The following is a 15,694-nucleotide window of genomic DNA, read 5'->3' as shown; positions in this document are numbered from 1 at the left end:
AATATAATTTGAACAGGCCGCCTGGATGGAAAAGTGAAAATCATTGTGCGATGTGTTCGCAGCTTAAGCTAATGAAGCGCATTAAACGGAGCAGATGCGAGTGGTATCTTGTGGATACATAGATACTTGGCCAGACTTTGGCTGCTGCCATTGTTGGTCTTGTCAGCTCTTGTTGTCTCTCTGTGTTTTCTGAGCCAGTGACACAGAACGCCACACGATGGGGCAAACACAGATACTCGGGCAAACACACACACACACACGCAGGCCCAGAACATCTGGGGAGGAAAGTTCGGTTCTGGTCCGCTCGGAAAGGTTAATGAGTTATAAAACTTATGGCACTTACTTTGTTTAGTGTAAACGATACGCATTATTAAAATGCCTTTATGTGTCTGTGGGTCTCTCTCTCTGTGTGTAATTTTCCTGTGTCAGTTATAATTTGGCTTTAGTAGACTACCGCTACCGAGATACAGATACAGATACTCACATACAGTTTGTCTTTCTGGCCGCTGCTTTCTTGCGGCTTTTGTTACGCTTTCCAGAACATGACTCGGAATTTTCGGCACAGCTTTCGTTCTTGTCTAATTCTTTCTCTCTTAACTGATGAATGAAGACATCTAGTAGACCCGGCTTAAATGCCATTTAAAGAGCCGAGCGAAATGGCCCCCGAAACTGTGTCAAACCTTTTTGGCCAGAAGTGCAGAAGTCGGGGCAGAGGCAGCAGAATCAGAACTGAAACAGAACAATGCCACCGAGAAATGGGGGCCAACAAACGGGGCAGCATTTAGGCAGTCAAAAGGTTGCAAACACAAAAGCGTAAATGTGCAGCCAGATTCTTTAGCTTCTTTCTTGTTTTTTCTCCCTATTTTTTTTCGTATTTTTTTGCAGGTTGTAATTAAATCTTATAGAATGTCTGGGCGGACGAGAAATAAGCCAACAAAACACAACACTGTTGTGATTCTGCACCTTTCTCCCAGCGTGCGTTTTACGTGCGATTGCAGCAACATCGTTTTGGCCATGCTTGAGTTGCCCCCACAGTACTCTTTATTATAACTCTCCTTTATTTTTTCTATTTTCGGCTTTGGGTTTGGGTTTCGGTTTCTGGCTTTCTGCTATTTTTTTCGGGTTCTCAAATACCCGTACTTAAAAAGGCAACAGCCCAACCGCATCACAGCCAAAGCCCAGCCTTAAAATATCCACACTTAACCAGCGCAGCTGCAGCTCAGCCCTAAATGGGCGTGGCCGGAGCTTTAACCCCTGCCATCCGTCCACCCACTCATGACCCCCACAGCCCCGGGGCTTGCTTCTTTTTTTTGCCTAGAGTGTGTGGCAACAAAGGGCAGACAGGCGGCCACCTTGAGGTGCCACCTTCGGTTGGAACCAATTCCAGTTGGGTTTGCCTAATGAGTAATGGTTGGAGGTGTCTTTGCATACCCAAGCTTATGCAACTTTAAGTTAGAGCATAGAAAATAGATGAATGCTTTACTTTAAAGCTGGAAATATTAACAAAGTTGTCGAAGGAAAAATATTTGGGAAATATGCATTTGGTATTTTTTGAAAAATATTTGGCCTCATAAATCTGCATTAGGTTATACATTTTGAGACCAATTAGGTGTCAAGGTGTCAAAAGTGATATACGATTGTGGTTAAGTAAAAGCACATTTATTATTTTTAGCTCAGGAAGTCACTCATAGATAACTGGTTTTAGCTAATGAGATTTTTGTGTTTTAACTTAAGGTATGCTCACTATGAAATATATCATTTTAAATCTAAGAAAAACCTTCAAAGTAAACCTTCAACTTCCTTTAAAGTTATGTTATATTTAATCATAGGGTATTTAAAACCCTATATATGTCCCAAAACTAGTTTTTCCTAGTGTGTACTTCTCGAACTTCATTGCATTTGACCATTAACCCCCAGCCAGATTGAATTGTAATGAAATTGCGTGGTTTGTCCAACTGACGAGTTTGCCGTCAAAGTGTTTTATTTTTGGAGAACTCAGTGGAAGTCAAGCCAAATTGGTTAAATGAAGATCGACAGCGGGCAGGAGAATTCCCTTGATTGGTTGATCTATGTCTGGGCTATAATTAAACTACGGATATCATGGCTGTAAAATACCTGTTTTTGTCTATGTACTGCACTTTAGTCTGGGTCCAAGCACTTTTCGCTGACTTGTGCCTATTTATTTCACTTTTCCCTTTGAATTTCCAACCAGCTGCGGCTAATAGATGCATTTGCGAACTGACATTCAGTGTTGAAGGCCTTTAGGTAAGCAAATTTATTGGGCCATTAAGAGCATTGAGTTTCAAAGTCAAAATCCGATTCGAATTACCTTTCCCCAAAGCACTGCACAAAAATACAACTTAATTCTAGTGGGCTATATATTTAGTAAACTATTTAATAAATATAAAAAATACAGCTTTGACATAACAATGTATTTTTAAATGAAATGTGTACAATATTTTAGTATATCAGCATTTAGAAAACTATTTGTTCTGTTAGCTTTTTTCACTGCAATTCACAGATAGAAATGCACTTGGCTAATAATTTGTTTAGCTCTCAGAAGCTTCCCCCTGCGTTGATGTAATTACGCCTGTTGTTGGCCATTAAATCTTTATTTACAAACATTCCTCGGGCGAAGGCAAGTGCTTTAGGGAAATTCTAGCAGATACAAATTTAATTCAACGCCGAACCTTTGAGTTTTGAATGCCCGATACTCGACGCAACAGAAACTATGAAACAATAAAATTTTATTGAGAGATAGAACGGCAGCTAGTAGCTATAAATGTGTCCGGCCAGCGACACTGACATGCCGATATGGCAGATACTATAGGCTATATACGCTATATGTTATTCGTAATATCGCATGATATGCCCGGCAAAAAACCTATATATATACAGATTGTTTTGCATTGTATTATTGCTGCTTTTTGTTTGGCCTTGCTGGAGCGTGAAGCGACCGAGCTAAAAATTAAATTTGCGTTACTGCAATTCCATCTAAAGCTGGGCAAATTTTCTTATAAAATATTTTTTCCATTTATAGTTACAACAAAAAAATGCTGATTGCCTGCAACTTCCGTTGCGGATTTGGTTTGCAAAAACAAAGCAAAAAAAATAAGTATAAAGTGCAGAATGTCGATAAATGTTGAAAATAAAGTGAAATAAATGCACTTAACTGCTGCTCGAAACCCACTGAACACATGGAAAGCACTCGAGAGGCGAGCAGCAGCCAACTTTTGTTGAGCCCAGCTGAGTTGCGTTGAGTTGAGTCGAGTTTCATTTCGGATCTGGCCTCTTGGCCAATTCACATAGCCACATATCCGCACATCCACATGTGTTGGCCAGAAACATGCCGTAAAATTAATTTTACGCACGGCCTCGAATCATGACCAACTGAACATTATAGTTGATTTTATTTTCTGCCGAAGAAGCTCGAAAAGTTCATTGAGTGATTGAGTTGCGGGTGAGGGGCCGATGTTGATGGGAAAACGAAACCCTTTCTATAGGGTATCGTATCCAAAAGTAATTGAAAGTTTGCGCAATTTGTTTTTTTGGGTGCTGCGAAATTGCATTAATTAAAATGGAGATTATTAAGGCAACAAAGCCAAGTTGATTATGTTCATTATGCTGATTAACTGCGCGCCCTGCCTTCTTGGTGAATTATTTTAAAATAACCGAATTAGAGCATTCTTTTTTTTTGCCTTGGGTCTGTTCCAATTTAAAAATAGCCGCCCTATTTATAAGGCAGCCAGCCCAGCCCGCGTTATTATTACCCCCGAAGAACTTGCTGCCGCTGACGATGATATCGTATTTGTTGCCACAAAGTTGCTGCAAAACAAATTAATTCAAAATTGAATTTTCGTTTTCGGTTTTGTGGTCAATGGAAAATGCCGGAAAATGGTATGGCTTGGCATAGAATAAAAAACGCAATTGTTTGCTTTTAATTATGAAACCGCCACCAAGGACTGAGCGGAGCTGATAGAGCTCAGGTTTCTTATTTCGGTTTTGTTTGCCATTGCCGTCGACCGGTTGCCACTGGTGATTTCCACTGGCGCTTCTGCTGTTTATCAATTTCCAATATTGACCTTTGCCTGTTTTGTCTTTGTTTTTGCTGTTGCTCTGCTCTTTTTTTGGGTTCTTTTTTATTTTGGTTTTAGTTGAGCTACATTAAATATACACACAGCAGCGCCGGGCCAGCGATTGCGTTGTGTTTGCCTTTGCGGTCGCTCATACTCGTACTATTCACACCTCCGAGAAAGCCACCTGGCGGGCACCCGGGGGACTAGAACGGTAGTGGGGGCGATGGGAAGAAAAACCCACAAATATTTGCGCTATGCAAGGTGACATTTTTCGGGGCTTCTCTGACACTCTCCCTGCTCTTTTTTCATTTAGCAGCTATTAATAGGGGGTTCGTGTTGATTGGACTAGGTAGTGGGTACAGTAAGGCCTCACTGGAAGGTATTTTATATTTTTAGGGTACTTAAATAATAAGTTTTAATTTGCTTTTGAGCTAAAGCATATTTAAAAAATTTCTACAATTATTAAACAATATTTTAAAAAGTTATAGAATTTTCTTATTTTTTTAAGAAAAATACTAAGACTCCAATTTTATTGATTGGTATTTTTTACAATAGAATAATATATATTTAAGGAAAGGAACTTAGTCAATATATGAGGAGAGCTTCATATTATTATTTTTACTGAACTATATTTTATTTGTTATTCATTATAAAATATTGAAAATCAATAAGATTTAAAAAAAGAATGCCAAAAATACCATGGTATTTATTATGTAAGTGAAAAGAACTTTGTAAGGAACAACTATTACAATAGAAGGGTATTTATTATTTGAAGAAAAATTCTAAGTCATTATAGAACATAATTTCAGCTTGATAAAAGAGCCAAATTCAACGGAGTTCCCCTCAAGTATCTTGCAGCTCTGGGCTTTATCGTTTTTGCTATTTTTGTTTAGCTTATGCCAAAAATAAACTGCTGTCATGTTGTCAATTGAATTGGAGCGTCGATTTCGGTTTCTAGACGGTCTGCAGACTCCCTTCCTTCCGCTCGCCATATCTCTGTGTGCGCCCTGCTCTAATTAAATTGCACTGCAATGTGCAATGTCTGAATATATCTGTAGATATGTGCACATGTGGGAATTCGCACAACTGCATTACTCGCTCAGCGCAGTAATGCGTAGATATTTTCACTGATTGATTAGTCACAGGAAGTTTGAAGTCGATAAGCGCAGTGCACTTAACCCAATTAGCCGCACAAAAGGCGATAAAATAATAGCATTTAATTAAGTTTCATCCAGCGCCATTGTCAAGTTTTGAATTAGCCAGCCCAGCCATTTGTCGGCCGGCTATTTGTTTCCATTTCCTTTTTATCGACGCCGTGGAAAATCAGTTCTGCTCTCGCTTTCTAATGACTTGCGTTTCAATGAAAGTTCAATTAGTGTGTGCACAGAGCGAAAGTTTCAGCCAAAGGCAGCGCAAAGAAAGCGGCAAAAAGAACAAAATACCAGAGAAGCGGAGAGGTAAATATATTTGGTAGCACTTAAGGGCCTTCGTCCCACCCGGTCATCTGAATTTCTCCGCTTTTAACTGCTCATTTTCCTGCTCTTTATCCCGGCGAATCGAACATAAGCGGATTCTTTGGGCTCCTCATTAACATTTATTTGGCCTTGCGGCATGCCAGCTGGAGAATAAAATAAAAAGAGGATGTGACCCCACATCCGCCAAATAGTGCAAGTTCAATCCGAGTTTTATTGAATTCATTAAAAGCATTGCACACTTTCCACTTGATTTTTATTTAATTTTTTGTTCTGTGTTTTCCCTTTTCCCCCCTCCCCACTTTTTGTTGCACTTTTATTTTTGGCTTTGCTGACACTTAAACAATTAAAATGGGATTTCTGAGGGGGGTGTGGGCGCGTCCTGCCCCTGATCGGCGCCCCTGGCACACATTGCAATTTCGCTGGCGAGCACAAAAAATGCACAAAAACTATATGGCATGAATGTATTTAAAATGTAGCCATCTCTTGCCTGTCTGTCTGTCTGGCTGCCTCGCTCCATACAAAATGCCATGTCGTCTGTGTGTGCAGATTTGGTTTGCAGATTGTATTTTTTAAATTGGTTTATCCGTTGTTATTGTTCAAATTTTTATTTCACTTTTTTGTATTTCATTTTCTCCCTTTGCTGGGATTGGGTGTACAAATGGTCTTCTTTGTCTGGTTTATTTTGTCAGATCTAAGTAAGTTGTATGAAATTGTCACACGGGGCGTATGCACACGGTTGATATGCAAATGAATTTTTGAATAGAGGTTAGAGATAGAGCCATTACACAGGTAAATGCAATAATTGCCATGTTATGTGTTTAGTTAGGCAATAAAGGGTTCTTCCGCTTGGCTAAACAAGCAGCCTTTCTCCTTCCTAAGAGGCTTTCCTATTTTTATACAATCAGAAAAATAAGCCTATTTTCCATTGTTCTGGGTTTGAATACTTGCCTTTGTATAGTTATAAAACATAAACACAAGAATATTTTTAAGTTCCTAGCTTTAAGTCTTAAAACACATATGCAAATTTTTGATGCAAACGGCTTATGCGAACAGAAGAACGATTTATACAGAAATCTAGTTTGGGGCTTAAGCATATTAAAGAATTTTAGGTATATGCATTTTTTCCTTCGCCAGTAGCTTAATATTTTTTAGCCAACGTAAGTCTGTTTATTACCAAAAACTGTTGTACAAATCGCTTCTTTTCTCCTTTGTTTTTCACCCTCTGGATGATTTTTCGAATGTAATCAATTTATGGTTTTGCCGTGTTTGTGGTTACCTTTGCTGATGTAGAAAAAAGCGTCATAAATTGCTGATGTTAATAAAATTTAATTAAAGTGAAAACAAAGTCAGCCCATAAAGTGATTACGATAAACTGCTTGATGAAAAAAGTGCGAGAAAAATGTTAAAATGACACAAAAATTACCGGTAAAACAAATTGGAAAATTATTGAAATTCGCCATTATTGCTGGATAACTTTCAAGTGCTTCAGTCAACTCTTCATATGTAGTATATCATTTTCTTTTTACCCCTTTAGCGCTTTTCGATTTTATTGATGAACATTTGTGAGTAATTTACATGACATGTTATTGTTTCTTTTTTGATACATATTAAAACCCACTCTTTTTGTGTGCTGCGGCCATGCAAATCAATTCTGTTGTGCGCAGAAAGGCGATAAAGCCATTTGCATGGCAATCTTTCCTTTGTTGTTGTGCACTTAAATTTTAATTAATGAATTTGTTATCGTTTATCGTCATGGTGACAGCAATTGTTGCCATTTCCATTCCATTTCCCCAGCCCTGCCGCCCAGCCACCCTCTGCTGATAGCATTTTCTCCGGGCAATCTAATTGTTGGGCGATGTTTGCGGCGTTTGAAGCTTCTTTGCCATTGTCTGTCAAAAATTTGACAAGTCACGCGAATGCGAGATGGCTTACAGCACTTTGAATATGGGTTAATATTCACCTATGAGCAGGCGGCTAATGGTTTTTGCATAGCCATAAGGCGGGAAATGCTGCCAAAGGTGCAGGAAATGATGCCAAAGTTGACAAAGGTTAATTGAGACCTCTAGGCGATGTTTTAAGGATTAGGGAAATTACTTTCAGGGTGGTTAAGTAATTGCGTAATGAAGGTGTTTTTATGGTTAGGCAAAGGAAAGGCAATTAAAATCGATGGGAAACTAAAATCAATTAAATTGCATTTTATAGGTATTTTAGTAACTCTATTATGGTATATTTTCAACTAAAATATTTCTAACTCATTTGTAAGTTGATAAGCTCACTTGCCTAAACATTTCTCTTTTCTTAGTAACTAGCGTTATATAACTGACTTTAATTACCAGACCCTGTTCGGGGTGCCAGTGTCGCATGTCAAAAGGCCACTTGAAATTCCGCTGGCCAACTGAGGTAATTTCAGCTCAAAGAGCAGCCTCTCTCTGGTTTCGCTTAGGCCTTCTTATTATTTTTATGGCGTTTTAATGGCTTAATTAAACAATTAACCAGGCGGACCACGATAGTTCAATTATGTAAGCAGTTTGCCAAGATGCCAACAATTAAAAGTTCATTAGAGTGGAGTGGCGTGGCGCTGGGGAAAAGCCGAGAAAAGCTGCATAAGCAGCGGCGGCAGCTGAAGTTGCTTTTGCCTTTTGCGGCTACAAAGAATCTAATTGTATATCAAGTGCAAGTGCAATTGTACAAGTGGGTTAAGCGCTGGGGCAGTGGGGGGTTAAAGGGGCCTTCTGCCCCAATGCATCGAGCAGCGCAAGCACAAACACAAACAGCACGTTGGGCGCTACTTGTAAACTAATTCAATTAACGTCTAAGCCGCTTAACATCATCAAGTGACCCAGTCTCAGAGCTCAGTGCTCAGTCCCCGGAGAAGCAGAACCTCACTGCCACCCACCCACGCTTAAGCCGCCTTAAAGAGTGGCCCACAACTGGTTGAAATTAATACACATTATCTAAATTAGCCAGGTATGCCGGGTACTTGAAGCTTCTTTTTTTCGCCAAATGTCTCTTGTGCAATTCCCGATGCCAAACCGGTTTGCTAAATGAAAACATTCAAACACCCCGAAAACCAAAGCCGAATCTCAGCCTGTCAACCAATGTGTCACATCAAGTGCATTAAACTGGTTTTGCGGTTTCTCCCCAGTCCAATTGTAGGCGGAAGTTGGCAACGAAAACAAACCGAAACCAAAACTGGGTTAAGCAGTTAATCAAAGCCCGCTCGGCATTTGCATATTAATCAAGTTTACAATTTCCCTGTTCTCTCTCTCTTTGCAGACATTTCCCAGAAGAAACACTGAGCTTTAAAGGTGAGTTTAGTGGTTTTCTGCTACCCCTTATCAAAATAAAACACAAACACTATGCCCCCCATTATTTACGGCACATTTTCACACAATTCCATCAAGCATTTCATCAACAAGCCCCTGATAATTGGCCAAAAGTCTCGTTAAGGCCTGGTCATGTGCCGGCGTTCTAATAAAAAATAATTTGTTAACCCTACATGGTTTTTGTGTGGGCTTCATGGCTGTTCTGTGTGTGTCAGGCGGGGCTTTAACATGTCACAGTCGTACAAAGAGCACTACAAAAGTATACCAAACTGTAAGTATATAGGCATACAAAAGGGAAATAAGGGAAAACCTTTTGTTTCCACACCTCGCACATGCAAATGTAAACACCTTTGCTAAATATTGATTTAAAAAGTGAAGAAAAAAACACTGCGAAGTGGCTCTGCGGCTTTGGCAACAAATTGTTGATGAATGCAAAGCAAACATAACGTAATATGTGCAAATTGTGTAAATTAATAATAAAACAAGGTGAAGTAGCTGGCAATTAAAACAGTCAAGTTTATTGCGGGCAACCTTTAGATGCAGTATTTTAACTTGAAAGATTCTTCACACTTGTTGTATTTTTAGAAACAAATTATTCGGAAGAGTCCCTGAAATTTGGTTTGCTTCATTTCTATTGTTAAATTTATTGATAAATTATTTTAAGCCAATATTGGGCAAGCTGTCTTCCTTGAATTCGTGCCTGACTGTAACACTCGCCACCAAAAATAACCTTTATCAACAAATTTGCTTAATTTGAGAGCAAATAAATTCACTTTTACTTAGCACATTTGCCCAGATTTCGGTGGCTGTTTTGTCAATTGGCAAATGTTTGTTTATAAAAATTTTATTTATATACAAAGCTTGGGCTGGGCCAAATAAAGCGCTTGTAAATTGGTTCAAAATTTGACGAATGCCGTCTCCCGAAAATTCTCCTGCGCATATGGATCGTGCATAATCAATGACAACATTTGTGCGAACAAGAGTCGCAAATAAACATTGTTGAATTTGCCGTCTCTGTTTGGCTTTGCATATTTCAGCAGGGGGCAAGAGCTAAGTAAATGTTTGCCCATGGCTCACAGCCCACCGGATACTGGGCGACCAGCCCGAGCACTCTGCATCTTTGTTATCTAATCCGGCCAATGCTCAGGGGGTTCAGGGACTTCAAAAGGCTGATAAAATATGATATGGCCACCAATATTCCCAGAAATTTGGCGGGGGCGTTGGTGGGTGACCATCCTAATTGCCTGCATATCAATATATCAATCAAACAAAACTATAAGCTATCAAATGCAAATTGCTTATCACAAAACCCCTAATTAATGCCACAAATGAACCAATTGCTAGGAGTGAAAAAAAGCGAATAAAACCTATTCGATTTAAATGCGATACAATTAATTATTGCTCTCCTGGCTAGAAGCTAGTCCATCGCAATCAATGGTAAACAATTCCGAATTATTCGGGGAAATGAGTAAACATTTGCTCACGTTATTTGCCTTTTGAAATGGCTGCCATGGCGTATACGCAATGTTGGCCAAATGTAAATATGGGAAAAATCTATTTTTGATACCCAGCAAGGTGGAATTACATTTGAAAGCTGTAAATGTTGTTAATTATTATGCACATTTGACCCACTTTTTGGCAGCACTGATCGAAGGGTGGTGGGTGGTGGGTTGGGTTTTCGGGGAAATGTCAAAAAGGAAGTTGGCAATTATGAGCTTACAATAGAGTTTTTGGCAACATTTGCCATGTGGCATTGTCCAGCCAGCTGATTTATGCATGCCATTGTACACTCTCATTATTGTTGTTTGGCTTTCGATGGGCATGGTGCGGTGGTGTAGGGGGTGTGTGGGATTACCGGAATTCAAATGAAATTCCCAGGGGTTCATACCAGTTTACTCAAATTTGAAATGCTAAAACCTTTGCCACAATCGGCTGTGCGTGCTTGCACTTGGAGAAAAAAGGATAGAAATCGATTTGATTTTCTCGAAATTGTTTAGATTATTAAGTTGCGGTCGATTTCTCAATGTCATGTTAATGTTTCGGTTAAATATTTGTCAGATAAAATTAACATGAAGTTACAGTTTTAGGAACATCAAATGTAGTATCACAAATCTATACAATTTGGAGATAGTTAAGAGTTAGTTAAGAGTAAGAGTAAGAAGAAATATAACTTAATATTGAGAAATCCAAATTAGTGACTCAAATTAACACGACATTGAGAAATCGGTCCTTGTTATGGTAATTTTCCTTGCTCAAGCATCGCTTCCAGTTAATTTTCTTGCCTATAACAGATTAATCTATATTTAATTTAGTATAATTTTTCTTACGATGCATGGTATGTACGCTATCTCACACGCACGAATATTTGGCAAATATAACCCGAACTTCCCTTCGAAAAATTGAGTGGAGCCGGAAACTTTTAGCGTTTGCCGAAAATTGAAAACGTGTGCAAGAAAACTAATTTGATGAGCAAATATCGCCCCGGCTAGGGCACCAACTTTGCTTGTAGTAAATTCGTTACATATTTTTTCCACCAGCTTTTACTTCTTTAGTTCGGCTAACAGATATTTGTTTTCACTCTGGCGGTGGCGCAGTTTGGCAGTGATTTTCGGCTCAATATGTTTGCAGGGGGAATTATGCTGATTGCCTCGCGTGCAGATTCTTTTTATGCAAATGTTACGTGCAAAATGGCGAGGGAAATGCTATGCCGAAAATTAAAAACCCAGCCAAATTATGCAAATGAACTGGCTCCCCAAAGGTCGAGCAACAACAACGGCAGCAACCGGGGAATACAAGGTAATTAAGCCATTTGCTTGAGCCTCGACACTGCAATTAGCAGCGAGTTTTCTTCTGCTGGCCAACCTCCCGGGAACCCCCTCTTATTTGCCGAATCAAAACGAAGGTGTCAACGTATTTGACCGGCTTAAATTTTGCCTCGCAAATAAAATAAAACAAAAAGGAAAACACGAAAAAATCGCTCTAAATGAACGGCAAAAAGCATTAAAAAGCTTGAGCCGGGGAAATATGCAAATTTTATGACTCCGACATTGAAACGTGGCCATAATTGGGCCAAAAGTCAGAGTCAAAGTTTGAGGTTAGAGCTTTTGTCTTTCCGACCAGATTTGGCCTGTTCTCTTGTTTTTCCGCCCAAACCGAAAACCAAAACCCCTGCAGGAAGCGCATAATTAGCTTGGCCACGTTGGTTGCATTTATTGCTGCTTGTTGGCAAAGTTTGCGCAGAGTTTGGTTAATTTTTTGTGCGGGTTATGCCTTTGTTGTCACTGAGTTTTTTGGGTCGGCTAGAAGTTTATTGCTTTGGCCTTTTCAAGGAGTATTTTGTTTGAGTTTGCTGCAAAAAAGCTGGCAAACAATCCTTTGCAAACTTAAGTAAGTCTTAAGTTTTGTGGCCGTATGGTTTTTACATTCACATGTCAAGTTGGTGTTGAAATTAATTATTTTTGAAAAAGTCCTATAATTATAAGAGCACACACTCCTTTATTTATCTTAGATTTCTGGGAAATGATTTACGTTTAGCAGAGCTGTTGGAGAAATAACCCGATAAGCAAGAAACCCAAGTGAGCCATTAATTTATCCTCAGAGACACATTTCTTCACAGAATTTTACGAAATTTATTTAACATATGCGTTGCTACAATAAATCCGATAATATTATATTTGTATTTTTATCAAAAAATTATAAAAGATTAAAATTAGAATAAAGTACTTAAGTACTTTCAGGCAAATATTTACACATTTGCTTGGTAATTACTCTTGAGAGCTAAGAACCAGCTAATCCCGAATACTCTCTCGGTTGAAGTAAAATTTGTAGAGCGCAAGTATTGGATGATTTGGTAAATATTTCATCGCCCCATATCCTCTAGGCATTCCAATTATCTGTGAAATTGACTACAAAACGTTCCGCTCGGCTCCTCCCCGGCTGGCAGTCGTCCCAGGGAAGCAATTTGCGTTCCGAACACTTTACAAGTTGGGCTGTCTCTGCCCATCCCAACCATCCTCACCATTCTATCCAACTTCACACTACCGACCTTATCCCTGTGTATATAACCTTTTAAATCTGCGCTGTCACTAGCCCAGGGACACACACACAAAGGGAAAAATACATAAACTGTCATAAAGTAGCAATAATAATCCTTGAGCCTATGTCGAGAGCGTTTTACTGAATTTTTATTGACTCGACAGGCGGGCAAGGAAAAGGGAAAGCTAGGGGAAGGCTGTGAGGAAAGGCAGCCAGGCATTCAGACATCAAGGCATCCAGGCATCCAGGCATCCGGGCGGGCCACTTCAGCTGTCAGGACAACAAGGACAAGGAGGCAGAAGGCAGGGGGCAGTTGGCAGGGTCCCGAGCAGCAGCAGACAATGGCTCTGGGCCCAATAAAGAGTCGTCATCATAATTTCCCCCAGCCCGAGACACTAAAGTGGCGAGATTCGGCTTGAAATCCGGCCGAAAGCCAACTAAACCGAAAGTAAAAGCCTGGCCGTAAATGCCCACTGTTTCGGGCCACATAATTCGCACATTTTGACACGGCTAATGGGCGTGGCAATCGCGCCTGCCTCGGCCACCACTGCGTATGCTTAATCATTATTTGGCCTGCGGTTCGGCAACTTCTTTTGTAACATCATCATTATCATCCACTGTTAGTGCCCCGGTGCTGATTTTTATTGTTAGCAAAATTATTTTTTAATTAAATTTTTACGACACGCGTGCCCCGCAGAAAAAAAAAGCGAGAAAAGAAGTCCCGAATGGGGAGCGGTCAAAACTCGAATCTTGCGGCTGTCCCACAAAACTTCTGGCTGTATTTTCTTTTTTCTCTTTTTTGTTATGGTTCCCTGTATTTTTTTGCTTTTTTATGGTATTTTTTTTTTGGGTCTGGGCGAGAGTGTTTTGCCTGTCTGGTCGCTGCGGGCTGCTTGGCGTGTTTTCTGCATTTCCCTGCACATTGGCGCAAAACAATTTTCGTGCTTCGCAAGGGGGGTTCCCCTTTCGCCGAACGACTGTAAATACATTTGAACCCTTTTTCACTAGTCTACTGCTTCTTTTTGGTTTTTCTCTGCCAACGCTTTTCCAATTTAATTCTTTTTGGGTTCTTTTAAAGGCACTGCCTGGGTTATGTGGGCGTGTGAAATGCTCGAAAAAAGGGACACGCACATTGTTTGATTTTGCTGTGGAGTCCTTGGAGCATTTTCACTACGAAGTGGCTCTGTCGGTGATGAAATCATTGGAAATTCGTGACGAAAGGGTTGGGAATGTGTGCAAACAGGGCTTCTTGGAAAGTGAGGGCTCTTGAGGATCAGCAAAGTTAAAGTTAAACGACGAAAAGTTTTCTTGAGAAATTGTTGGAAAATACTTTATTATAATACAAATGGGAATAATACACTTTTGCTTCGAAAATTTCACTTAATCAAAAAAGTTGTATTCATTTTTTAAATATAAGTTTTTATTTTATTTTTCACGGTTGAAAAATATTTTTGAAATTTATAAAGACTGAATATTTCCATTTTGGTAAGCTTTAAACTTACAGTTCTTATTTCAAATTCAACTTTGTATTGTTTTTTCTTTGCAGCGCATCCGCAGTTCGATATTTTTGCATTTTATATTTAGATTTTTCGACCGTCTCTGTTTGTTTATGGCATTTGTTATAGTTTTTCAGAGCTGAAACGAGCCGCATGGAACCGGCCGTGCCTTTTATTGGTTGTTTCGCTTTTTGGATCCTTTTCGCTTTGCTCCCTAACATTTTCACGCAAATCCAACAATTCCTTTTTTCTGCATTTTATACGTTTGCGAGTTTTGGGTTACTTTGAGGTCACAATGTATGGATGGGCGGGTGGGCAGGTTGCCGGCCCTTTGACCCACACAGCCACCCACCACGCACAAGCTGAAATACAAATAAATTCTGCAATAATGTTTGTCCACTCCATGGCACACCCATTTGGGTGTTGGCATATTCACGTGTCCTCCGTCCCATGTCCTGTGTATCCTGAATATCCTCGATCCTGGCCACCTCCCTTTGTCTGGCCGAGGATGAGGAGCTGCTCGGGTCTCCGCTTTGTCCACTTTTAGTCCACTCGTAATGTCTTCAGCTCAATTCAATGGAAAATAATCGAATTTCGTACACATTACATTGACATACAGAAAATTATGCAAATTGAAATTCAATTGATTGGAAAATGCGATGTTTTCAAAGTATACCCATACATATATGGGTATGGGAATCGTGTAGGCACGACCTCACCCACAAGTTTTCCATATGTCTTGCCATTATGGCATATGAATTTGAATTTGAATGCGATTTGGCTGGCGGTTCCATGAATTTTGAATATGGTAAATAGGCCCAGGAATTATTTGGCAAAGCGGCAAAAATCTGTTTTATTCATTATTCATGGGTGAGGTCTGGCCCTCCTCCACTATAAACTACATAATGACCACGTTTATTTCTGATGAATTACATTGCCCCCCGTCTGTCTGTCTGCCTGTCTGTCTGTTTGGCTGTTTGTTTTTAACTTGGCTTACTTCCATCGAACGGGGAAATCGGTTTACGGACTTTCGGCCGGCCCTTATTAAATCATTTTAATGAGTCAACTAAAGCCGGAGAGAGAGTGGGGCAGACAGCCAGAAAACCGCACTTGACAAACATTTCATTAATTCGCCACCGCCAGCTCTTGACAAACGTTCCTTTGAAGTTCAAATAAAGCCGGGACAGAGCTTAATGAAAAGGATGTGCCATGGCATAGATCGTTTATGGGTGGCCCATGTTCATGGAAAAAATTAAAAAAAAACTATTTTACATTAACATAAATTA

At 39.7% G+C, this 15,694-nt stretch overlaps 1 protein-coding gene across 3 annotated transcripts in view; it reads left to right on the top strand.

Annotated features, from left to right (window-relative positions):
* The window catches only part of LOC108024611 (extracellular serine/threonine protein CG31145), a 71,497-nt gene that overhangs the window by 7,555 nt on the left and 48,248 nt on the right, over positions 1–15,694 (top strand). For all 3 annotated transcript variants that reach the window (XM_017094637.3, XM_050888408.1, XM_044091108.2), the window contains exon 3: positions 8,828–8,859. The gene's annotated coding sequence lies outside the window, so the exon portion shown is untranslated. The remainder of the gene's footprint in view (positions 1–8,827; positions 8,860–15,694) is intronic.

The sequence above is a fragment of the Drosophila biarmipes genome, chromosome 3R (assembly GCF_025231255.1).
Source record: "Drosophila biarmipes strain raj3 chromosome 3R, RU_DBia_V1.1, whole genome shotgun sequence".
NCBI lineage: Eukaryota > Metazoa > Arthropoda > Insecta > Diptera > Drosophilidae > Drosophila > Drosophila biarmipes.
The sequence above is the reverse complement of the archived record's forward strand: the minus strand, read 5'-3'. Positions and strand labels throughout refer to the sequence as shown.